Source organism: Ursus americanus, chromosome 1 (assembly GCF_024610735.1).
Source record: "Ursus americanus isolate L20-20 chromosome 1, mUrsAme1.1.p, whole genome shotgun sequence".
Classification (NCBI taxonomy): Eukaryota; Metazoa; Chordata; class Mammalia; order Carnivora; family Ursidae; genus Ursus; species Ursus americanus.
The window spans coordinates 63,386,910-63,414,724 of record NC_142127.1 but is presented as its reverse complement, the minus strand read 5'-3'; the positions used below and the strand labels follow the sequence as shown (position 1 = coordinate 63,414,724).

Below are 27,815 nucleotides of genomic sequence, written 5' to 3'. Positions count from 1 at the left end.
ACCAATAATATTAACAGTCCTTTTGGACACTGCACTGGAAAAACTGGGTATTAGGCTTAAGAAATAGAACTTTTTTTGGTGTGAAACTCAATGACAGATAGAGGTCACAGCCTACTCTCAAATTGTTCCATAATTATCATAAATTATGTTTTTAATTTGTCCATGAGATCATTGTTAATATGTTCAGTGTATTCCGTGAAGATATTTCATTGCCTAAATTTTTTTTTAATGTCAAAAAAGCAGTTATTTAATATTTCCTACGTGTCAGGTATTCTTGTAAGCATTTTACATAAATTAAATATTTAAATCATCACGACAACCTGATGAAGAAGCCCCATTAATAACCCCATTATATAGATGGGGAAACTAAATCATGGAGAAGTTAACTTATTTGCCTAAGGGCACACAGCAACTAGTGGAACAGCATTTGCCAAGACACTGCCTGTGGAGCCACAGCATGATTCGGGAGAAGGACGAGGCACGGACAGGTTAGCTGCCAAAGAAAATGTGGGTGCAGGGGGCAACCACAAAGAGTGCGACCGCCAAGAGTGCGATTGCCCCAAACAGCTGCAACCTCGCGTATTTATTGGCAGTAAACAATCAAATACAATCAAGGGGAGTCTCGTGATCCTAGTGAATAGTAGTACATCACGAGGAAGGTCACGAGATTAGATGATGTAACATTCAGCAAGTGAGGCCTATTCTTAAACATGTTTCTATGGACCCCGCGGGCTACTGTCAAGAGCAATCAGGTTTCGGTTGAGGCGGTGTTCCACCCTGAGCAAGCTGGGCGTTCCCAACTGCTCATGCTCTGACGTTTATGCTAAATCCCGCAGGGTCACAGACATGTTTTCCTATTATATCCTTAGCATAAGCTCTTGGCCAGGGGCTGCTGCAAGCATTCAGTTCTAGGCATGCTCAGAACCCATGCTTTTTACCTCTAAACTCTGGTGGTGCATACTAGAATAATCTCCGTAATCTTATGCTAGTGCAGTTGAGACTGACATACTTCATCTATCCCAAAAAATACTCAAAATCCTGTTATGCTGACTGACTTTGCCAGGCTATTCCTAATGCTCTCCATTTTTAATAGAGGTATGTAAAATACTCATACCTTCCTTCTGATGTGCTCATTGCTAAGGATTAATGGGAAAGTGTTAGATTATTCTGGGGAAAGGTCACAGTTGAAAACACTACTGAGGGGCGCCTGGGTGGCACAGCGGTTAAGTGTTTGCCTTCGGCTCAGGGCGTAATCCCGGCGTTATGGGATCGAGCCCCACATCAGGCTCTTCTGCTGTGAGCCTGCTTCTTCCTCTCCCACTTCCCCTGCTTGTGTTCCCTCTCTCGCTGGCTGTCTCTATCTCTGTCAAATAAATAAATAAAAATTAACAAAAAAAAAGAAAATACTACTGAAAGCTTCTTTAGCTCTCAATTGTGCTTAGTGCCAGAATTGGGGCACAGCAAGGACAAGTCACCTGCCTGGGGCCAGACAAGCAGTGGTAGACTTTAGATTCACATCCCTGCAGGGACTGGTACGTTTCTTGTGAATTTAGCTTAAACTCTGGAAGGTAGCTGGGGCCTGGATTATCTTTGACAGGAAGCTCTCTCTCCATTAAACAGCATGCTCAGGAAGTCCAAGAACCCCCTAGCCCATGCCCATGTCAACGTTTCTGACATCTGAGGCTGCGCAAACGATGTTCAGTAGCCAGCCTAAAAATCTTGAATACACTGTCCATTAGAGGCAATCCTTTGGAATATCCAGTAATAAGACAATTCAAGACACCAGCATTTTCTACCGGCAGAGCAGTCACACTGAGCCAGCCACACAACTATGAATTTTCCTAAACAGGTTTTAACTCTTCTTCCTTACAACGCTATTCCAAAATAACACAGGTGAATTCTGTGAAATTAAATGTAGGACCATGGAGAAGATGAAGGGATTATAACAAGAGAAGTGAAACCTGAACTGAAGACTGAAACTGGATCATCACTGAAATTCTAACCTCTCCACTAAAATATTTTTGGACTGGACTCTGTCTGTTTAATAGAACTAACTTTAGTTTCCTCTTTATCAAAGAGGGATAGATATTTAGAGACAACCAGAATAAGGTGAGCTTCATGTTTGCATATATTTGAATAGTAGTGACTCAGAATTGCTGTATCTTATGTTTGCAAGTGTGTGTAAAATGCATTTTATGTAGGTACCTGCCTACCTACCAACTTACCTAACTACCAACCTCTATCTATGTATCTGACTGCCGATGAATCTATCTGCATCTATCATCTTGGATACCTGTGTCAAGTACCTGGGAAAGCCTGAATTGTCTACTGAAAGGGAGTCATCACCAATGTTACCATTTTAATAAACAAAAATAAGGTAGATAAACTTTATACATACCAGAACTTCATAAATTACTATATGGACATCTATATTTCTGTATTAATTGAATCAGTACAATTTTATACTCTGAATAGAAATGGTTTAGTTGCATACATTCTAGTTCAGGTTTTTGAATTTGTTTATGGTGGGATATAATTATTTGAGAAATGACAGTAACTTTCATAGCTTCAATTGCTTGGATACCCTTTGATTCCTATTGGAACAAGTCAGTCTGACATAATCTTTTAAAATTCTGTTCACTAAATCAAAAGTATTTCTATGACAGTGTGCAATATAATATGTTTCTCTTATTTCTAAGACACAAATGCTTCCTCACTCTGTACTTACTTTTTCTTAAGCCTTTAGTGTCACTAGTGAGGCTTTTGTCATTCTATGTAATAAGGTAGAATGATATAAAATTAGCATTATGTATTTATTTTGATCTACAAAATGCTCTATGGTTTTATATGATTCAATAAAATACCTATTAAAAGTTTATCCCCACTTTAAAATCCACAATAATGTCATAACTTATATGAAATTTCCCCAGATTATCCTGATATAAACATAACATAGTTTAACAGTGAGAAGTACCAAACCTCCAAGAAACTTAAAATCTAATAAGATCAGACAGAGACTGAGCTTAGGTGTTGCTGGTGGTTGCACAACATGTGGTTGGTTATAGTTTGGTTCAGATGTTCTAGATAATTCTAGATAATATGGAGAGATGTGACTTCAGATTAGACTTAATTTATTAGATAAAGGGATTAGATGGATGTAATAAATATGTAATAAATCAAGACCTAAAAATGCAAACCACCTCAAAATAGTCTAATCACTTTGTCATAAGAATTACAAATACTGGGTCTCAAAAATGAAAGTAGGAAATATATTAATTTCCTTTAGGATTTTGTATGTATAAATAAGTACCTTTTCTCCCCCACAAACAAGCATATATATATGAAATTCCAAAAGAGTGGTTTAAATTTATTTTAACCCTAGAAGATTTAGAAGGAAGGCTTGATTTTCATTAAGTTCAGTGTAATCAATAGGATTTCCTCCAAAGAAAATACAGGTGTTTGGAATAAAAGCCCAAAAGATTGCTTGCATGAAATTGTCATATTAAAATTAGGTCATATAATGATACATTTTTTGCTACATTTTAAATAGTCAACATCCTTTCTCACACATACATACTCACACTTACCAGAAGTCATTAATTACCTGTTAATATTAACAGGGAATGAAGAAAGGACAAATGAAGTCAATAAATAACTGCTCCAATTATCATTTGCTGGGTAGCAAACCTGTCTGAAATGTAGTGGCTAATACCAAAAAATATTTATTTTATTCATGAATCTTCAATTTGAGCAGGTTCTATAAGAAAATCCCACTGCTACTCCATTTAGTGTCACTTGAGGCAGCTTGAAGGCTGAGGACGAGGGTCATTGGGGGATATTTACTCATACAACTGGGAACTGATGCTGCTGTTTATCAGTACTTTATCTGGACTCTTGGCTAAAACATTTACATGTTGTCTTTCCATGCTTACAAATGGTGACTGGGGTCCAAGGAAGAACATAATGAGCCATAAACTGTATCACCTTTCTAAGCTAACATTAAAAGACATGGAAGTACAAATCTCCCACATTCTTTTGGTTGGAAGTAATGAATTAAGGTCAACTGTAATCTAGGAGTGGAAACTTAGATTCTGCTCTGATGGGAGAAGTATAAGAATTTATGGACTTCAGCTTTTTTTTTTTTTTTTTTTTTTTTTGTCAGCAGTCCTGCGTTAGGGCAAAAAAAAAAATAAAATGTGTATGTTGAAGTGTAATTTGATAGCTCTTAACATATGTGTATATCTATGAAACTATCACTATGGTGAACATGAAAACATAGCTATAAGCCCTGAAAGTTTCGTTGTGCTCTTTGTAATTCCTCCCACCTAACCATCCTCACCCTTTATATGTAGATATTAATCTGCTTTCTGTCATATGGATTAATCTGCCATCTCTAGAACTTCATAAAAATGAAATTACTCAATAGGTGTTTTGTTTTGTCTGACTTGTTTCACTCAGCGTAACTATTTTGAGATTGCCCCATGCCATTACATGTATCAACACTTGATTATTTTTATTGCTGAGTAGTATTCCATTGGTTGGATATACCACAACTTATATATCCATTCACCAACTGATGAACACTTGCATTGGTTTAATGTTTTTGGATATTATGAACAGTTCTACTATGAACATTTATGTACAAGTCTTTGTATGGACATATGTTATAATTTCTCATGGAGAAATAACCTAGGAGTGGAATGGCTAGATCATATGGTAAATCTATATTTAACTTTTTAAAAAGGTGACGAACTGTTTTCCAAAGCAGTTGTGCCACTTCCGTTTCTAGCTCTGATAGGTAAAGAGCTTGAAAGTTGTCCCTCCCTTCCTTATATGAAAATACTGGGGGGGGGGGGGAATCAACCATATTTGGACCTATCCATCAGAGAACAGAGGTTGCAGAGAAAGCCATCAATCTGAAATCTAGAGACAGAGATGAATTCAGAGAAATATATTATCCAAGATTTGTTTACATGGGGCAGAAGATCCTCAACACTATACCTTGGTAGAACCACTTACTTAACTAGTAATTTTGATAAATTGCTGGAGACTGAATACAGACAACTGTGAGAAAGGGAAAATCTTGAAGGCTGTAGTCATAGGAATTCCCCACACTTTCATGAACTTTCTGTCCAGGAAGTCCAGAGTGTTCTCATGGTGAGGAACTGGGGCAATTATCCTGGCCCTGGAAAGGGGAGGGGAAGAACAGCCATTGTAAAACCACCTAGATCCTTCTATTTAACAAAGGCCTTTTTCTAGAGGGAAGAATGTTACCAGAAAGCTTTCCACAAAATTTTTCTAAATCTCATCCCAACTGGTTGAACAAAATTCCACCCACTTCAACCTTCTTTAGCCTTCTGTCCCACCTGGGGCAGGGGGGAAGATAATGAATAGGGAAGAGGGTTTCAAGGAAATAGATTGAGAATGCTGCACTAGGAAAAGGATTATGGGAAAGGGGGGGGGAAGCTATATCCCTAGAATAGGAACAAAAACTCCCAGAAAGACTTTACTCTGAGATATAGGCTTATTAAAATATTGAAATTTAAAAAGAAGATTATAGAACACCCCCTCTCATCGCCACTCTAAAATGCCTTCAGTATAACAGTGGAAAGAGCTGAAAGATGCAGATTTTACCTGAGGAATAGCACAAAGGTAAACCCCAAAGTCAAAGCCAAGACAAAACTGAGCACACTTTAAGAATTTGAAAAGTTCAGTTATCTATAGCTGTAACAAATATTAAGCACAACACATCTCCTATCCAGATTAACATTAAAGGCTTATTTACTCCATTACCTATCACCCAATACAACATATCCTACTTTTAACACCAGAAACAAAAAATACCAGGCAAGTCAAGAAAGTGAAGTAAAGTGAAGTCTGAAGAGTCACTACAATCATCAGAACCAGATTCAGATATAACACATATATTAGATTAATCAGACAAGGAATTTAAAATAACTATGTTTAATATAATTAGGACTCTAATGGAAAATGTTGAAAACATTTATGATCAGATGGATAATGACAGCACAGAGATGGAAATCTTAAAAAAAATCAAAGGGAAATGACAGAAATAAAAAAACACAGTAAAAGAAATGAATACCTTTGAATATACTTATCAGTAGACTTGCTGCAGCTGAGAAAATGATTAATGAACTTCAAGATACCTTAATAGAAACTTCCAAAACTGAAACAAGGAAGAAAAAAATTAAACAGACAAAAAACCCAGAGCATCTAAGAACTGTGGGGTAATTTCAAAAGTTATAATATATATATAACTGGAATGTCAAATAGAGAAGAAAGAACAGATGAGAAGAGATATTTAAAGTAATAATGGCTGAGAAAATTTAAAAATTAATGGTAGACCCCAAACTACAGATCTAAGGAATTCAGAGAAAACCAAGTATGGTAAATACCAAACCAAATCAAACAAAACCCCCTCACAGTTAGGGATATTACACTGAAACTGCAAAAACTGAAGGCAAAGAAAAAGTCTTAAAGAAAAGCATCTCACCCACAGAAGAACAAAAATTATAATTACACTAGACTTCTCATCAGAATTGGAGCACACAAGAAGAGAGTAGGGTAAAATCTTTATAAAATGTTAGAAGAAAAAATAACCTTGCCAACATTAATTCTATGTCCAATGAAAGTATCCTCCAAAAGTGAAGGAGAAAGGGCACCTGGGTGGCTCAGTCTGTTAAGCATCTGCCTTTGGCTCAGGTCATGATCCAAGGGTCCTGGGATCAAGCCCCATGTCAGGCTCCCTGCTCAGTGGGGAGCCTGCTTCTACCTCTACTCCTCCCATTGCTCACGCTTTCTCTCTCTCTCTCTCAAATAAATAAAATCTTTACCAAAAAAAAAAAAAAAAGCGAAGGAGAAATAAAGATTTTCCCAGACACAGAAAGACTGAGGGAATATATCGCCAGCAGATCTTCCCTGAAAGAAATGTTAAAAGATGTTTATTAGGCAGAAAAAAAAAAAAAATACAGGTCACACAGCTGGATCTACATAAAGAAAGGGAGAGCATCAGAAAATAAAGATAAATTAAAATTGTTAATTTTTTTTCCTCAATATATATTGATCTAAAAAACAGCTGTCTGACGAAACTTAGGGAATGGAAAAAAAAAAAGAGAGGGAGGCAAACCATAAGAGACTCTTAACTACAGAGAACAAACTGAGGGTTACTGGAGGGGAGGTGGGTGGGAGATGGACTAGATGGGTGATGGGTATAAGAAGGGCATTTGTGCTGGGTGTTATATGTAAGTGATGAAACACTAAACTCTGCTGCAACCAATATTACACTATATGTTAACTAACTAAAATTTTTATAAAAGATCATTTTATTTTTTTTAAAAAGAGAGAGAGCATGAGCGGGAGGGGCAGAGAGAGAGAGGGAGAGAGAATCTCAAGCAGACTCCCCACTGAGTATGGAGCCCAATGCAGGGCTCAATCTCATGACTCTGAGATCATGACCTGAGCCGAAACCAACAGGTGGACACTGAACTGACTGAGCCACCCAGGTACCCCTAACTAACTAAAATTTAAATAAAAACTTAAAAAAAAAAAAAAGACAGCTGTTTGTTAAAAGCAGTAACAGTAGCAATTTATTGGGTAATTATAGTACATGGATAAGTGAAATGCAGGAGAGAAATGCCACAGGGATGAGAGGGAGGACTGAAAATACTGGTATAAAGTTCCTAGACTACACAGTAAGTAGTATAGCATTATTTGAAGGTGGACTCAAACCATGTAAAAATGCATAAACCCTAGGGCAACTACAAAAAGTATTTCTTAAAAGGATTATTCCGGGAATGGCCAGCAATCCCTGTACTGACGACAGATAAAAGATTACTCCAAACTTTTGCTGTAAAATAGAGAGGAGAAGGCAAGGGGGTCAATGTTCAGAGAGGAAGACACTTTGCCCTTCTTTGCTCCTGCTTTTATTGGTCCTTCAGGATAATCACAAATCTTTATCACTGTTTCTCAAGCACATGGTATGTGACAAGGGGTCTTACTGGAACTAGGAGGATCTGTTTACAGGAAAGATACAATATGCTAATCTGCACGGTCTACCAGTCTGCTAAACATAGCCTAGGGGACAATGCATACATCTCTTCGATCACAGGGCAGCTGTTTGGACTAAGAAAGCAAGAAAGCTTCGGGGAAGGCATCTCCCACGGCATTCCCGTGGCAGAGTGGTCACGCAGGCCTCAGCATTCCAAAGGCCTACGCCCTTCTCCAAACCTTCCCTGCCCCCAGTAGCCTCTGTGTTACATTTTAGCAAGCCAGGTCTTATGGCTGATTTCATGCTGTACATTAACCCCAACAGATTATACATGGTACATCAAGAAAGAGGATAAAATTGAATCATATAAAACACTCAATTACAATTGAAAGCACTAAAAAGAGAGAAACCAACATAAAATAGTTGTACTGTTTTACATCCCCATCAACATGGTTTGAGAATTCTAGTTATACTATATCCTTGACAACATTAGGAATGATCAGTCTTTTAAACTTTAGATACTTACAGGTGAGTAGTAGCTCATTGTGCTTTTTGTTTTGCATATACGTAATGTATAACGATATTTAGCATCTTTTCATGTGCTTATTTGTCATCTGTATATCTTCTTCGGTAAAATATATATTTAGATGTTTTACCCATTTAAAAAATTCAGTAATTCCCTACCCCCCCTTTACTACTGTGTCGTGGAAGTTCTTTATATATTGTGGATATAAGTTCTTTATCAGAACCAGATTTTCAGATACTTTCTCTGAATCTGTCACTTGTATTTTCAATTTATTAGTAATGTCTTTTGAAGAACAGAAGTTTGTAATTTCGAAGTTCAATCTATCAATGTTTTTCTTTATGCATAAAATTTTTGTGTGGTACTTAGTAATCTTTGCCAAATCAAGGTCACAAACATTTTGTTCTACGAGTACATTTATGAACTCAATTCTGTTCCATCCATTTGTCTATCCTGAAACCAAACCGTGGTGTCTAATTACTGTAACTACAGAGTATGTCTTAAAGTCAGGCCATATGAGTCTTCTAATTTTTTTCTTTTTCAAAGTACTTTTAGTTTTTCTAGGGATTTTTTGTTTTTGTCCTGTTTTTTGTTTTGATTTTCTTTTTTTTTTTTTTTTTTTTTTTTTTTTTTTCCATTTGAATTTTATAATCAGCTTCTCAGTTTCCATTTTTTAAAGTCTGCTGGGATTTCCTAGATCAATTTGGGGAGGATTAACTTTCTAACAATATTGATTCTTCTGATTCCTGACCACAGTGGATCTTTATATAAGCAATCTTTTATTTTTATCAGCAATGTTAAGTAGTATTAAATGTACAGGTCTCACACATTTTTTTGCTAGATTTATTCCTAATTATTTCATATTTTTGACGCTATATAAATAGGTTTTTTTTTATTGCTGTATCTCATTTTAGTTGCTGCTGTGTAGCTATATGCCTGATTTTTTAAAAAGATTTTATTTATTTATTCGATAGAGAGCACAAGCAGGAGGAGCAGCACGCTGAGGGAGAGGAGAAGCAGGCTCCCCACTGAGGAAGGAGCTCAATGTGGGGCTTGATCCCAGGACCCTGGGATCATGACTTGAGCCCAAGGGAGACGCTTAACTGACTGAGCCACCCAGGAGCCCCTACATGCCTGATCTTTAGATATTGATCTTATATCCTACAAATTGGCTACCACATGTATTTAGTTCTAGTGGCTTTTTCTTTTTGTAGATTCCATAGGATTTTCTACATAGATGAGCATGTCATTTGGGAGTAAAAACTGTTTTTTTCTTTCTTTCCCACTAGCATGATTTTATTCCTTTTCCTTGCCCTAACTCTACTGATTAGAACCTTCAATACATTGTTGAATAAAGACATGAGAGGTGACATCTTTACTTTGTTCTTGATATTAGGGGAAGACATTCGTCTTTTTTTTTAAATTGAGTATAGTTAAATACAGTGTTATATTAGTTTCAGATGTACAACATAGTGAATCAGCAATTCCACACAGCACCCAATGCTCATCACAAGTGCTCTCCTTAATCCCCATAGACTATTTTACCCAACCCCCCACAGAGGCATTCATCTTTTACCATTAGGTATAATGTTAATTAATATTTTTATAGATTTTTTTAAAAATCAGGTAAGAATGTTTCCTTCAATTACCAGTTAACTAAGAGCTTTTCATCAGGATTGTTGGATTTTGTTAAATGTTTTTTCAGCATTTATTGAGATGTCCATTTGGCTTGTCTGTTTTAGTTTATTAATGTGATGAATTACACTGATAGGTTTTCTAATATTAAACTGAACTTGCATTACTTGGTTAAACCTCACTTAGTCATGATGTATTATCCCTTTTAGATATTGTTGGATTTGAGTTGCTAAATTGTTGTTAAAAGATCTTTCCATCTATGTTTATGAAGGATTTTTATTTACTCTCCAGGTATTAGAGTAAAATCAATGCTAGCCTCATATTATAAGTTGGGAAGTACTTCCTACTTTTCTATTTTCTGGTTTTGGTATTATTTCTCTGTTAAATAACTCATTCAATTTCCTCATAAAGCCATCTGGGCCTAACACTGCCTTTGGGTAAATGTTTCTAGTTACAAATTCAATTTTTAAAAGAAATATAAAACTATTCAGATTATCTAATAAGTCTTTTTTGAATCAGTTTTGGTAGTTTGTGTCTTTCAATACATTTGCCATTTCACCAAAGTTTCAAATTTACTGACATAGCATTGTACATAATATTTATTATTATCATTTTAATAACTTACACATCTGTAGTGATATCACTTCTTTCATACCTTACATTGGTAATTTATTTCTTCTGTCTTTTTCTCCTGATGTTTGGTTAGAGGTTTATCAATTTTATCTTTCCAAAGAACCAGACCATGGTTTCATGTATGTTCTCTACTGATTTCTGTTTTCTACTTCATTGATTCTATTCTTATCCACTTACTTCAATTTTATTTCCTCAATTTTTCTATTTTTCTAGTTTCTTTGCATGAAATATCATTGATTTAAGTTTTGGGCTTATTTTCCAGGGGGATCTAGCCTAACTTTTAGCAGTTTATACCACATATTCAATATTTATACAGAATATTTATTACTCATATGTATTAGGGTTCTCCAGAGAAACAGAATCAATAGGAGATTGGGGGCCAGAGAGAGAGAGAGGGAGAGAGATGTCATGGGAATTGTGGAGGTGGAGAGTTCCCATGTGATTATGGAGGTGGAGAGTTCCCATTATCTGCCATCTGCAAGCTGGAGAACCAGGAAAGCTCAGGATGAAACTTAGTCCGCGTCTAAAGGCCTGAGAAGCAGGAGCACTCATGTAAACAGCAGGAGGAACATGCATGTCCCAACTCAAGTAAAGAGCAAATTCAGTTTTCCTCTACCTTTTTTGTCTTAGTCAGGCCTTCAAAGTATTGGATGATGCCCACCTGATTTGGTGAGGAAGACCTTTACTGGTTTTCCCGATTCAAATGTTAATCTCTTCCAGAAATAACCTTACAGAAATAATGTTTTACCAGCTACCTGGGCATCTCTGAGCTTAGTAAAGTTGACACGTAAAGTTAATCATTTCCTCATATTATTCAGCAATTGTTTGGGGCGGGTATGTAGTCATATTCTGTCTGATACTGCCATTTAATTTTGTACTGTTTCCCTTCTCATATGTGAGGTAAAGCACACACAGTCCTGGGTGAAAAAAGCTAATTCAGAATTTTGCATCGTCCACTTATTAACTGACCTAGGGCTCAGTGTCCTATCACTAAAATATGAATATAATCCTATGCCCGTAGGAAGGTCAAAAGCACTAAATGAGATGTATCTGAGACTGCATCCCCAAAGCTTCAGTGCATTTGCATTTAGTTTTAACTTTACTCTATTTTTAAAAATCTGATCACCTCTTCCAGTAGTGGAAATCTATTAAAATCACAATTTAAAATACAGTAATTATCCCTCTCTCATCACATAGCTTTCATACTTAATTGTTTTATTGGGTACCTCCACCTTTAAGTTTATAATTATTTTAAAATCGTAAACAAAATTTATCCCAGGACTAATCACCACACCTACTTCTTGTTCTATGACCAAGACCACCAAACACTTGTGTTTAATTGATACTGTCCCATTACTGAACAGGAGCTATCAATGCTCTAATTTATACCTGTATGATATGTAGAACTTCTGGAGGAACAAAAGGACACTAACACATGACACATGAAGAGTCCAAACACAGATGACCAACCCCAAATTTCCCTTTCCTCAGTTATTTTGGCATCATGTAAATCCAGTTTCTCTTAAAAAGAATTTAATGTTATAATGTAATTTCTAACCTGCTGATCTAACAGGGACTGATATTTATATTCTGCATAGTCATGTCTATAAAAAGTATTAAAATGTTGCTTAAATGATTAAATTGAATTTTATTTCAGCTTGCTTCATTGCAATAAAAAGGCACTATATTTCTTCTTATTTTTTACCTAACCCATTTCCTGAAAATACAAATTCCCTAGGAAAGTATTATAATCTAGGCCATGCCATTGAAATAGTAAGTAAATAAAAAGAAGAACTTGGAGAGTCACAACTGATTTGGGATAAAATATTGTAGATCATATGATAAAATATTTGTCCTGAAGTTATTTTGCTAAGACATGAATAAACTAGAATGCGGTAACGTTTAGCTCTTGAAATTTTGTATGCTTGCATGAGAAATAGAATTTTTCTTTATATTTATTCTACAGAAAAAAGTTTTTGTGGACTCTTTTTGTTAATATATGGTTGAACACTTATGATTGACTGATTGAAAGCTCAGAAAGTATTAAATATAATGTCCACTCTCATTCCTATCAAACTAGGACATGCTGGCAGAGGTTTGTTTTTAGAGGCATATTTTCACTGTTACAACCTTTTAAAAAAACAAATAAGGTAAGGATAATTTGTTTCCTCATATAATTGATAATTTGGAAAGTGGTAGTAAGGAGTTTTTTTGTTTAATAAACAACCCATATGTTGCCCATACATTAAAGTATTGAGTTAGAAAAAAATTAAAAATATTTTAAGTATTGAAATAGCCTTTTCTTTTGAGGCGGTAGTACTTTAAATTATAGCAACAATTTCATGACTATTTTATTTTTGGAACTGTTTGAAAATAAAAATATTTTTGAGTGGGAAAAAGAAAATGACCAGACAAGGACATGGTTAGATTTGGGTAGGAAAGAATAGCTGAGAAAGCTAGGAGAAAACAGAAAAATCATTGTGTTCCAAGGTTTAAAAAATACTCAAAGAATGTAAGACAAAATAAATATAATACTGTCCATAACTCTTAACTGATCAGTGTGACAGTTGGCCAGTATATTTTCCAGAAAATATTTTAAAAACGGTAATAAAATTAAAGAAATAAAAATCGGAAAGCCCAGGAACAGTATGTCCTCAATGGAACTGACATCTCAATAGCTACATGTGGAAACAGCCAGCTTTTCTTCATAATTTAAAACCCAAGACTTCATAGGCTGACATTTAAAAGTAGAATCTTCTGGTACATGGATGGATGAATGATATAACTCTCTTCTTGAGTGTCTCTTCTCCTTTGGGTTTCTTTTTATTTATGTCACAGTCAAGTTTACCTCAGTGTAGTTGTCCTCTTAACCAATTAGGCTTTTCCCTTTACATGCTTACCCCAGGAGAGCTAAAACCTTGCCTGGAAAGTAATTTTTTTTTTTTAAATAAAACTAAAATAAAATTGAGTAAAATGGTTAAATAAGCTCAGAGAGTAATATTCATTTAGATAGAGGCTGAAAACTGGCTGGCATAACCACAACTTGTGTTGTGGTTAGACTATAGATAGGGTCTTTTAGGACATATCACTGGTTGTCAACATTGAAAAATTTCACATAAAAAATTAAACTAAGTATATCTGACTCTTCTTGAGAAAGTCAGAAGCACCGGCAGAAGGGCCCGTGTTTCTACACATCAGCAATTGGCTGGAGACAGGACCTTCCACTTATTTACATAACCTAGACTCTCTCCAATTTTTCACACTTACAATAAAGCCTATGTTATCCAGTTAAATTAATGGACTAGAGTAGGTTTTATTTTAGCTGAGTCAGAAATTCTAATAAGAACATAGTTAAGGTGTCAATTGGGACTGCAGTCATCTATACCTTTCTGAGTTTACTCACATCATTATTAACAGGCTTCAAATCCTCCTGGCTCTTGGCTGAAGACTATGGTCCTTGCCACTTGGGCCTCTTCACAGGACCATTCACATGTCAGCTTGTTTTTCCCTGACTGAGGGTCTAGAGAGAACAAGAGATCAAGAGAGTGTGAGAAACAATGTTCATGGTAGATGCCAGGTAGACACCACAGTTCTTTCATAATCTAATGTCAAAAGTGACATCCCAGGGGTGCCTGGGGGGTTCAGTCAGTTAAGCATGTGCCTTTGGCTCAGGTCATGATTCCAGGGTTCTGGGATAGAGCCCAGTGTTGAGCTCCCTGCTCTGTGGGGAGTCTGCTTCTCCCTCTGCCTCTCCCCTGATTCGTGCTCTCTCTCCTCACACACACTCTCTCTCAAATAAATAAATAAAATCTTAAAAAGTGACATCCCTTTTGCCATATTCTATTCACTAGAAGTGAGTCACTAAATCCAGCCCTCACTCAACGGGAGAGGATTATATAAAGCCATGAATAGTAGGCGGCAGCAAATCACTGGGGTGTCATTTTAAAGGTTCCCTTCCACAAAAGGTGTCCTCATTCCATTGTAAGCCCTGAAAACTGTTTTTGGAGGCAAGCAGTTCCTTAAGAAGTATATGCAAAGAGCAGAAAAGGAAGGGAGAATAGATAAGCTCTCCCCTAGAGGAAAATGAAATCTAGAACAAATTCACAGTGTGCTCTAAGATCCAAGTAAAAGGTGAAGAAGAGCCGTGTTCTATTGCTTAAACCTAGAAGTTTCTCATTCAGTCAAGTGGGAAAGCATGTCTAGATATACAAGCAAAACAAACCAAAACTTACCAGAACAGAAACTTATCAAGGGCAGAGGTTAAAATAGAAAATCTTAAACAAGTGAATTCAAAGGATGTGTGAGTTACCCCTGTGGCCAGCACACCTCTAGGGAAATAGGCATAAGCAGAAATAATTACCAGGTGAAGGCAAGGATGGAACCAACAGAGAGGCCGATTTAAACAACAGCAAGCTTAGAGTTACCAAGAGTTGAGATTTAAGTGAAGATGAAGTGGGCTTTATATAAATTAAAAATGTTATGCCTGTGCTAAAGTTAATTCTTTAGTCACCTTACATGATATTACCATTTTGGTTTGTTCTCAATTAACATTTGTTGCATTGTTATTATTTTATAAACAATGCTTTCTCAGCTTTACAGCAGTTCATTCAGCCATCAGAAGTCCCCTGTTATCTAGCCAGTCCTGACAGAGCCGAAAAGCCGTGCAGCGTGATTTGAACCAAGCAGCTCGTCTCCAGAGGCTGTGCACTCTTCATCACCGCTGCACCCCGAGGGCTCGAGTTAGAGTCCCTCCAGCTGTTATGAACCAGACGTAACTGTACTCAATCAACCATCTGTCAAAAACTTGGTCCTTAGCCAGGAGTCCCTTTGTTTCAGTGCTCTCACCACCAGCGGCAGAATCACCTGTTACACAATTTAGATCTCTTCTTGTTCAACTTAAAATAGCACCCCTCTTCTCTCTTTATCCTCTGACCCTGCCTTATTTTTTCTTTGTAGTAGTTATAACTACCTAACTTCATACTATATATTTATTCATTTTTTTTCTTATTTCTGTTTTATTTCTTGTTTGCTCTTTTTCAGTGGATGATCTAGTTCTAACCTACATTTCCAGCCTAATTATTTACAACTTCTCACCGCGTCGACCTCTACCTAAGTAGACTATTGCAAGATCACAGAACATACTTTCTGCTTTCCTAGCTCCATACATTTTCTTTTCTTCCTCTTTGACTTCATTCAAGTTTCTTGCCATATGCTATCACAAATTATTCAATTTTATGTTCAAGAGATAATTATGATAAAGGCCTAACCTAACGCATCACTCAAACTCATCCAGACTCACTTGTACTTCCTTTATGCCACTTGATCTGTTATTATTTCTTAATGTTGTCAGCATGTCTTTTCTTGCTTGCTGAAGTCGAGGACTTGACACTTCATTTTTTCTATCCCTTCAAATATCAGATAATCATTACATGTTTGCTGAATAGAATCCTGATTCCTTGTCATATGCACATGATCTTCAAAAATATTTTTTGCCACAAATCTTAATGATTTTACTTTATTGTTTGCGAACTTGCGCTGCTTTTCACATAGTTAAGCGCATGTTCATTATCAAATAATAAATCCAAAATATTGCAAGTAGGACATTTTTACTTTAGTTGTATTTTAGGGAACCAAACTACTTTAAAGCAAGCTAATTTATCAGGGTAATTGATTTTCTTGAATAAAATCATTTCTTGAATAACATTAAATTTTTACCCCTTTGGTGATTGCTCTGAAGATAATTTTAAGATTTTTTTTTTAAATTCCCTTACCTCACTGTCTTCATAGATGCTTCAACTATGTTTTAGAGAATTGAGATACTCACTTTCATAGTGGTTTATGAGTCTACAATATCTGAGCAGCTTCAGTTATTTCCTTTACTTCTTTTTAAAAAAAGAGTGTATTTATTAATTTATTATTTATTTATTTACATTTGAGAGAGAGAGACAGAGAGACAGAGAGAGGTGGGGGGGGGGGAGAGCAGAGCAAGATGGGCAAGCAGGCTCCATCTCACACCCCTGAGATCATGACCTGAGCCGAAATCAAGGGTCAGACGCTTCACTGAGTAAGCCACGCAGGTCCTTTACTTATAGGAAACTAACTATCAGCATCTCTTGGTTTCATTTGGGGAGAACTAAAATAATCCATCATCAGTAAGCCAAACTGACCAATAGAAATGTTCGAAATACTGGTCATGTTAAGCACACCTTTGTGCTCAGTTTTAGGAGCAAGATAATAATGAGAAAAGAAATGTTTTCAGCATTCTTAAAGGAAAATGTCTAATCAGGAGGAAAATAACCATTATATACATTTGCGTGTGTATATATATATTGTTTCTTCAATTTGAAGAGATTAATCTCAGTTCTTTCTATTGTCAGTCTTCAGAACATTATTTTATTTTACAAGCCATATTCCTAAAAATGATCCTTTACTTCTCTTTCAGCAAAGCACTGGACACCACTGGGGTTCAACAACCAGATCTCTGGTTTCATGGCACTAATATGAAATACAATTGTTTTGCTTGTGTTGTAGTGTGGCATTCCACATTTAAAATATTCTGAAGAAATTTTAAACATGTGACATAACAATATATTTGTCCTTCAGTTTGATACTCTTTTCAACCTACTATCTGCAGAGGTAACTCAACTACTGAAATTCCCCAATGCATGTTTAATTTCTATACTTGGAGTTCAGTGGTCTCATTCTGAAAAAAAGAGCTTAATGTCTTTTTTTTTTTCTAAAGAAACTCTGGACTATGTTTAAATCAATCAAATAAAAAAAGCAAAAAAATAGAATTCTGCTTATTGAGATAGGTTATTTAGGAGGTACTGAAGAATTTGGAGGAACCCTAATTCCTAAAGTCTTTCTTAACATTTCCAAATTCACTCCCTACCATCCTCAGCGGGACACCTGTGATGCTTCCCATTGTGAGCCTAGACCTTTTTTTTTTTAATTTATGTATTTATTTATTTTAAAATTTCAGTACATTTGACACACAATGTTACATTAGTTTCAGATGTACAACTTAGTGATTTGGCAAGTTTATACATTATGCAGTGTTCACCACAAGTATAGCTACCATCTGTCCAATTACATCACTATTATGATATCACTGACTGTGTTCCTTATACTCTGCTCTTTATTCTCATGACTTACTACATAACCGGAGGCCTGTGTTTCCCTCTCCCTTTCATCCATTTTGCCCAACCTCTCACCCTGCTCCCCTCTAGCAATCATCAGTTCTCTGTATTTACAGCTCTGATCATGCTTCTTTGTTTACTCATTTTTTAGATCCCATTTATGAGTGGAGTCATATGGTATTTGTCTTTCTCAGTCTAACTTCTTTCACCTACCATAATACCCTGGAGGTCCATCCATGTTGTCTCAAATAGCAGGAGCTCATCCTTTTCTATGGCTGTGTAATATTTATAATATATATATATATATATCACATTTTCCTTATCTATTTGTCTGTTGATGGACACTTAGGTTGCTTCCATATCCTGGCTATTATAAATAATGCTGCAATAAACACAGAGGTGCATATATCTTTCCAAATTAGTGTTTTCATCTTCCCTGGGTAAATACCCAGCAGTGGAATATTTGGATCATATGGTATTTCTATTTTTAATCTTTTGAGGAACATCCATACTGTTTTCCACAATGGTTGTACCAATTTATATTCCCACCAACAGTGCATGAGGATTCCTTTTTCTCCTTGCCAAGACTTGTTTCTTGTCTTCTTGATTTTAGCCATTCTAACAGGGGTGAGGTAACATCTAATTGTGGTTTTGATTTCCCTGATGATTAGTGATGTTAGCATCATTTGATGTATCTGTTGGCAATCTGCATGTCTTCTTTGGGAAGATCTCTATTCAGGTCCTCTGCCTATTTTCTAATTGGATTTTTTTTTGGTGTTGAGTTGTATGAGTTCTTTATATATTTTGGATATTAACCCCTTATCAGATACATCATTTGCAAATATGTTCTCCCATTCAGTAGGCTTTTTGTTTTCTCGATTGTTTTCTTTGGCATGCAAAAGCTTTTTATTTTGATATAGTCTCAATAGTTTATTTTTGCTTTTGTTTCCCTTGCCTTAGGAAACATATCTAGAAAAATGTCGCTCTGGCTGATATCAGAGAAATTACTGCCTGTATTCTCTTTTTTGGGATTCTTATGGTTTCAGGTCTTATGTTTGGGTCTTTAATCCATTTTGAGTTTATTTCTGTGTATGGTGTTAGAAAGTAGTCTAGTTTCATTCTTTTATATGTAGCTGTCCAACTTTACCAGCACCATTTATTGAAAAGACTGTCTTTTCCCATATTTTTGCCTCCTTTGTCTAGGTTAATTGACCATAAATATGTGGATTTATTTCTGGGGTTTCTATCCTGTTCTATTGATCTATGTGTCTCTTTTTGTGTCAGTGTCATACTGTTTTGATTACCACAGCTTTGTAGTATATCTTGAAATCTGGGATTGTGATACCTCCAGCTTTGTTCTTCTTTCTCTGGATTGCTTTGGCTATTTGGCATTTTCTGTGACTCCATACAAATTTTAGTATTATTTATTCTAGTTTTGCAAAAATTGCTAATGGTATTTTGAAAAGGATTGCATTGAATCTTTAGATTGCTTTGGGTAATACAGACATTTTGACAATATTAATTCTTCTAATTCATAAGCATGGAATATCTTTCCATTTGTTTGTGTCATCTTCAATTACTTTCATCAGTGTTTTATAGTTTCTAGAGGACAGGTCTTTCACCTCTTTGGTTAAGTTTATTCCTAGGTATTTTATTTTATTTTTTTTTGGTGCAACTGTAAATGGTGTTTTTTTTTTTTTTAATTTATCTTTTTTTTTTTTTTTAAGATTTTATTTATTTATTTGACAGAGATAGAGACAGACAGCGAGAGAGGGAACACAAGCAGGGGGAATGGGAGAGGAAGAAGCAGGCTCATAGCGGAGGAGCCTGATGTGGGGCTCGATCCCATAACGCTGGGATCACGCCCTGAGCCGAAGGCAGACGCTTAACCGCTGTGCCACCCAGGCGCCCCTAATTTATCTTTAAAAGACAATTTCTCTTTAAATTTCTCTTTAAAAATTTCTCTTCATTGTTAGTGTATAGAAATGCTACCAATTTCTGGGTACCCATTTTGTATCCTGACACTTTGCTGAATTTGTTTATTACTGCTAGTAGTTTTTTAGTGGAATCTTCAGTATTTTATATGTATAGTATCATATCATCTGCAAGAAGTGACATTTTAACTTCTTCTTTACCGATATGGATGCCTCTTATTTTTTTTTTTTCTTGTCTGATTGCTGTGGCTAGGACTTCCAGTATTATGCCAAACAAAAGTGGCAAGAGTGGACAGCCTTTTGTTTTCCTGACCTTAGAGGGAAAGCTCTCAGTTTTTAACCATTGAGGATGATGTCTGCTTGGGTTTTACATAGATGGTCTTTATTATGCTAGTCTTAAATGCAGAGTTGGAATACCTTAAATAAAATTGAAAGGAGAAGTCAATGTACTCTAAAGTTCCAATGTTGCCTACCAAGTTGCCTAAGATCTTTCCCAAGGACCACTATTATATCTTATTTAGCTACTTTTCAGCCAAGAAGCATGGATTTCTCATCCCAAGATGGATACTTTTCAATCTTTCTGAAGTATGCCCTTTAGAAGTAAATTTAACATTCATCTGTTGGTAGTAAATTCTTTCAATTTTTTTGAAAATGAGTTTATTTTACTCATGTTCTTGAAAGATATTTTTAGATAGTATTCAATTTTAGGTTGCCAGTTATTTCTACTCAGTCCTTAAAAGATACTTCTGGCTCTCATTTTTTTTGTTATTGAGAATTCTGTATGTTGTCATTCTTTTGTAGTTAAGCAGACATTTTACTCTATCTTCTTTTTTACTGTCATCTCATTTTCTCTTACATTCTGCAATTTCACTACAGCATGTCTACGTATGGATTTTTTGTTATCTATACTGTTCACATAATGCCTCCAAATATGTGGACTTATGTCCTTTACCATGTTTGAACAATTCTCAGCTATTATTTATTCAAAGTTTAGATCTGTATCATTTGCTCTAGTTTTTACATCTGGGCCTTCAAGTGGGCATACATTGGACAATTTCATTCTTTCTTCCTTATTCTTCTGAATTCTCTTTTATATTTTTATAAAGTTTTACTTTTCTGTGCTGCCTCTTGGGTAATGTTTCAGGTATAGTTTCTAGTTTATCACTTTAGATATACATTCCAGCTCCTTTAGGCCAATGTAATTTGTTTTTTTCTCATTGAGTTTTTTTATTTTGGCGAGAGTTATGTATAAATTTATTTTTATTTCTAAAACTTCTATTTGGTCTATTTTCAAATTTATCTGGTCATTTTGGATTATCTTTTTTTTCTTTTTTCTTTTTTGTCATTGCATTTCTTGATTCTTTAAATATTTCACAAATGTATGATTGCATCTTTTAATTCTTTGAATATTTTATGTATATAAAATTACTGGCAATCTTTCCCTCAAAAAGATTATTTTTATAAATTTGACTATTTTCGATAAAAGCTCATATTTGATTGATCTTAACATGTGTGAACACTGGGGCCTGAACTGAAGATGCTTTTATCAAGAGATTTGTTTTTTTTCTTTTCTCCCCTCTCCCCCCACCCCTTTTTTTTTTTTTTGGCCAGGGAATATCAAGAATTTGAGATACCAGTCTTATTCCCCTTTTCAGACTCCCTGGCTCAACACAGTAGACTCTCTGGTTTACCTCTCTCCTCTTCCTTTAGGCAATCATATTTGGAATGTTCCTTAGGAAAAACCTACCTTTCTCCCACACTTACTAATTCAAGCTCAGATCAGGGTTGTTCCCCTCCCATCCTAGGAGTCCCCTTTACTTCCATCCCCCCAGCTAAGTTTTCCAACAAGGGCTATATACTTTTCTACACTGATAAAACCCTAGGTACACGTGCTGCACTGGAAACAAAAATCAATTTTCTTTAATTATCTGAGTAATTCTTTTATTTAGTAACATTTCATATTACATTTCACAGGATTCCAACACAAAGCTAATTAAATTTTTAAGAAAAGAAAAAGAATTTAATGGCTCACATAACTGTTTCCAGATTTCCTAAAACACTCCAGAATGGTCAACAACGGCTCCCAGAAATAGTTGTCAAATCCTTCTGACTTCTGTTGCTAGTTTTGCTCTACAATTTACTGCTTTTCTGAATTACAAATTTTTTTCTGAAATGCTGATCTTTTCTCTAATGCTGCCAAAGAATGTGTCTCACTCAGCCAACATTTACAGCTATTTCATTTTGCTCTGCAAAGGGTAATTTGTCCTTTTAGATTTTCTATAACCCTCTTTTATCCACTTAATAATATGGAACAATATCCCTGGGCTGAGTCAAAGCACTTTTGACTGGTCATTCAGACACTTCCTTCATTCTTAGTATCCCTCCATCAAGCGGTTGTCTTTTGACAATCTCCTATGAATTTAATGAAAGGTCTTAATCTTGGTATCCTAGTACTCAAGGTCTTCACTATTTAACAGGTGAATTCTAAAGAAATTGTCATGCAAACAAGACTTCTGCCAGTTTGCCTTGATATCACACTTTAACAAAAATATGGGTATTTATTTATAATTTGATGAATGCCATGAATGTAAACATTGCTATGTGAGTTATATAAACTGAATCTAATTTTTGAGATGAGGAATGATCAGGGAAAGCTTCTGTGGAGGAGTGAAGATAACTAAGAATAATCTAGGGTGGAAAAAAAGGAAGTGAGAAAAGAACCATTCGAGGGCAGAGGGAATAATATGTGCCATGACCTTGTGGAATAGCAGTTATAGAAACAAAAGCATAGAGTGACTAATTTGTATTCAGTGATGGAAATGGCTAGAAATGATCTTGGGAGAAGCAGGAAGAATTTTAACATTAGATAGGACATGTTAATAAAGTTAGACTTTAAATCAAAAAACAATGTGAGACATTTAGGTATTTAGTATGTAAGAAAAGAAAATCACATTTGAAATTAAAAAAAATTCTAACCATAATGAAAAAAAAAGAGAGATTTGGTTGAGAGTAGGAGCTAGAGTGGATCTGAGGAGATTTGTGGCAATGATTTAAGTGAGAAATAATGGTGAGCTGGACTGTGGGAGTTACAATGCAAATGGAGAGGAGGTAGACTTAGTAGATATTGAAGCATGTAACCTATAGGCTTTAGCCACCATTATAGAGTGATGAAGAGTAAGAGTCACAAAATCAGCATCAGTTTCCGATGAAAATATTATCTTTTCATCCTTCGCTGGGAATGGCCAGCAATCCATGTACCGTCAGATGAAAGATTACTCCAAACTTTTGTTGTGAAAGAGAGGAGAAGGCAGGGGGGTCAACGTTTAGAGAATAAGACCCTTTGCCCTTCTTTGCTCCTGCTTTTATCAGTCTTTCAGGATAATCATAAATCTTTATCACTGTTTCTCAAGCATGGGACGTGTGACAAGGGGTCTGCATGTTCTACGAGTTCTGCTAAACATAGCCTAAGGGACAATGCATACATTTCTTGGATCACAGGGCTGCTGTTTGGGCTAAGAAAGCTTTGGGGAAGGCACTCCTATGACAGAGTGGTCACGCAGGCCTTGGCATTCCAAAGGCCTACGCCCTTCTCCAAACCTTCCCTGCCCCCAGTGGCCTCCATGTTACACATTAGCAAGCCAGGTATTACTGATGATTTCATGCTCTACATTAACCCCAACAATCCTTGATGAATGGATGATGGAAAATCCACTGTTTTCAATCAACACTTCCCTTTTCCCACTTTCAGTAGACTCCCTTTTTTATGCCCACGCTTTCCACCAAATATCTTTTGCCACTTACAGATTTTCCCCTCAAAAATGAATGAAATTTCTCTCTCTCTCTCTCTCTCTCTCTCTATTAGGCACAACACAGCACTTGATTCTTTTCAGTAAACTCCAATGCCCACTCCATTTTGTTTATTTATTTGTTTTGTCTTTGGAAAATTAAAAAAAAAAAGATTTCAGTATCAAAATCTTTCATATCTTCACTGCACATAGAGGAGGAAGACTAGGGGCGCCTGGGTGGCACAGCGGTTAAGTGTCTGCCTTTGGCTCAGGGCGTGATCCCGGAGTTCTGGGATCGAGCCCCACATCAGGCTCTTCCGCTATGAGCCTGCTTCTTCCTCTCCCACTCCCCCTGCTTGTGTTCCCTCTCTCGCTGGCTGTCTCTAGCTCTGTCGAATAAATAAATAAAATCTTTAAAAAAAAAAAAAAAAAAAGAGGAGGAAGACTAAAAGAGTTTCTTTGTCTCTTCCCAATTCTGCTTTCTTAAAAAGATGGACTTACTTTAACCCCAAATATACTCAGAATAATTACTGCAGAATTACAAATTCTAAATAAGAAAGCTCTCTTTTATTTATTAATGGTATAGGCTCAAATTGACAGGAAAATCTCCTTCTTGTTTGCCTGACCTATGATATTATTCTCTGAGGACATATTCTGAGTGCCTGAGAATGGCTTCTTAAGATCTAAATTAGTTTTAAAGTTGTTTTCATGATTGCTTTTGAAGTGGCAAGTCATCTTATACAGCTTAGGTTCTATCTTGCAATCTTTCTAAAGTATATTAATAAGAATCTGTGCTACCAGTTTAGAATTTATTAAAATTTAAATCATGCATTGGAATTGCATTAGGGTTCTCCAAAGGAAAAAAAAAAAACCCTTTATATTTATTATGAGGGATTGGCTCCCATAATAATTATGGAGGCTGAGAAGACCCACAATATGCTGTCTGCAAGGTGGAGACCTAGGAAAGCTGGTGGGATAATTCCAGTCTGAGTCCAAAGGCTGGAGAGCCAGGAAAGCTGTCGGTGTCAATCCTGGTGCAAGGGCAGAAGAAGACTGATATCTCAGCTCACGCTGGACAAGCAGTAAAGGAACAAAGACCCGTTCCTTTGCTTTTTGTTTTATTCAGGCCCTCGATAGATTGGATACTGGCCAATTTACGTGCTGAGACCGCTGATTCAAATACTCATATCATCTGGAAACACCTTCACAGACAGAACCAGAAATAATATTTAATTTAGACATCCCAGTGGCCTAAGTTGACACATTAAAATTTACTATCACAAGAATCATTTACTATACAAAACACTATATTATACAACAAAAATCAAAACATCTCATTGCATTTTATGTTGTCAAAGACAAAATTAAAGAGACACATTTCGGTTGGTTGCAGTAGGGAAAGTACTCCAGATCTGAAGAGTAGACTATTGTGAATAGGGCGATTTAGAGTTCTGATGGTTTGGCAATCAGGGGAAGTCACCATCAGTTACCTGAATGCGAAATGCTTATCTCTGTGTCTAGCTCTTTTCAGAGAGACACACAGTTCTCATCACAGCTAGTCATTCTTTAGACTAAGAATCCAGAGGGTCCATGTTTAGTATTTATTATTCATATTTCAGAAACTTGTCTCCAGGTCTTATGGGAGTCAATGAAAGAGCAGACAGTGAGTCTTACCTAAGTCTTACGGAAAAATGTGGTTCTTTATGGTAAATTGTTTCCTGGAACACAAAATGCTGGGAAGGGAAGATCTCAAAAAACCTAAGCGTAAGGGGATTTCCTACAAGCAACTTTTCTGGGGAAATAGGGCTCAGGTAAAGTTTACCATTATTAATTTTTTACATGTGAGCTTGTAATAAACTTGAAATAAACTTATTTTCGTCACTACTTCCCAGGTGCTGCTTATTTTACAAAACTGAGTCATAACTTGAATTTTGGAAATTTTTGAGTAAAGACACATTGATAAGTTAATTTGATGGGAACACGTTTAGTTTTATCTAGAATTTGCAGGAATATGAGGCCATCTGCTTTATGTTTATGTTTACTTTAGTAAATTTGTCATTTTATGTCTTTCATTTGCTTTATTTATATAGTTAAAATTCAGAGTTTCACTAGTCATGATGAGAATATACTGCCACCAAATAGAATCGGTTCCTTGGTTGAAATGGAACAATAGCTTGCTTAGGGAATAATTTTTATAGTGCTTGTTTAAATTTGACCTGTTTCCACGATATTGATTGTATGTAAATCAAATGTTTCAGAGTATCTTGTTCTAACACTTTTTCTTTTTCCAAACGCTTTGTTTTAACACAGATTTCTTGACAAGAAATCTCCTATATTAGTATGGGAAAATTATACCCATGCTTATATTCTATCAAACTATGTATCGTCCCATCCTGAGGTGATGAACATCCTTCTGGTTCAGGGGAAATTTCAAATAAAAACTACACTTGAGTTTTTTGTTTTGTTTTGTTTTGTTTTTTCAGTTAACTGCTTGTCCAACCCTGGGCTAGTTGCCAAGCAATAATATGATTGTTTTACAGTCAGTGGGAAGTAAGTTAGTGGCACTTTTCCATTTGTAATGCCTCTCAATGAGAAAGGAGGTTGTTAGGCAACAGATGACATAGGGTAAGATGAGGAAAAAGACTTTAAAGTAAAGAATTCACACCAAATACCATCCCAAATTCTATACTGAGTCAATTTAAACTTTTATTTTGAAATAATTTTAGTTTCAAATAAAGTTGCAAGAACAGTACAGAGTTCCTGTGTACCTTTCAGCTAGGTTCCCATAATGATAGCGTTTTACATAACCATAGTGCAACTATCAAAATCAGGAAATTGAAATTGCTACAAAATTATAAACTAAACTACAGACTTTATTAAGATTTCACCAGTTTTCACATGCACTTCTTTTTTTCTTTTTGCATTTTGCTGTGTATAATTCTATAAAATTTTATCACATGTATAGATTTGTGTAACTTCCACTAAAATCAGGATAGAAAACTGTTCTGGCACTCTAAAGAATATTTTGCAATCTAAAATTTTATTTGTTTTTTTCCTTTCTATCTTTTATTTCTTTGCCAAAATTTCTGTTTTTATTTGATTCCAGAGTGTTCCTAACTTGTCATAGTTTTGTATTTTATGATACCTTTTATGATTACAACATTTGATATATCTTGTATTTGCTGTCGATTTTCTTTTCTCATTCCAATTGATGCTTCTGATTGTCAATATGGTGAATAATTTTGGAATATATTCTGGAAATTTTCAGTCATATTATAAGACTATTTCTATTTATATCTTCTATTTCAGTACATAATCTACCTGCTGAAGTTCAGGCTCATATCCTGGCCCACTTTTGTGGGCTGTGGTTTAAATGCTAATTGAGATTTCAAAACCTTTGCAGTGCCATTCTGGTCTGCTCTGCTTCTGTGCTTTTCACTGAGTGACCAATTTGAAACCTTGGTAATATTCTGCACCATGGATTGGTTTTCAAATATTTTGCTTTATGATTCTAATTGGTTTCATGCACAGGTCACTCTGAAATCTGCCAGAATTTCATACACAGAATCCCTTTCTGCAGCTCCCTTCCTTTCCCTATGCATGACTTTCACTTTCTAGTTGGGTGGAAATTGGGTGCTTCATCTTTATGGTCATTCATTTAAAATAGTCAACAAGACTCCCATTTCACAGTCTCCGCAGTACATGGCAGAGAGATGAATGGGTGCTATTTCTTTGCTGATGTTCACTTAATTTAAGATTGGGATTATCCACATAGTTGAATTCCAGTATCTGCAGCCACAATGCTCAGTGTGGAGGGAGGGGAATGCACCTTTGCTCATGTTAGTGCAGTCTGGGATTGTTATTAGGGCTCTGACACACAATTTCCACAACGCATGGCGGGAAGAGGTAGGAATGCTGCCTACTTAGTGTAGGGCAGGGATGGAATACAGCATTCTGTCCAAAGTCTCTATGGCACCCTGTGGGGAAACAGTGAGGCACAGCACAGCTTTTATCTTATTATTCCACACCTGGAGGGGAGTCAAAAGAGTTATATCTTACAGGGTCACCCTTTTCCCTGCGTTTGTGTAAAGAAGATATTCTTTCCTGGGGCTTTAAAGAAAAATCTTTTTGCATTGGCATTTCTAGTTTATGTGTTTC

General features: G+C 35.8%; 1 long non-coding RNA gene across 1 annotated transcript in view; it reads right to left on the bottom strand.

Annotated features, from left to right (window-relative positions):
• LOC148110776 (uncharacterized) overlaps positions 1-27,815 on the bottom strand; it is a 497,911-nt gene that overhangs the window by 130,008 nt on the left and 340,088 nt on the right. Inside the window, exon 7 of the long non-coding RNA XR_015724380.1 lies at positions 14,203-14,319. This is a non-coding gene — a long non-coding RNA (uncharacterized LOC148110776). The remainder of the gene's footprint in view (positions 1-14,202; positions 14,320-27,815) is intronic.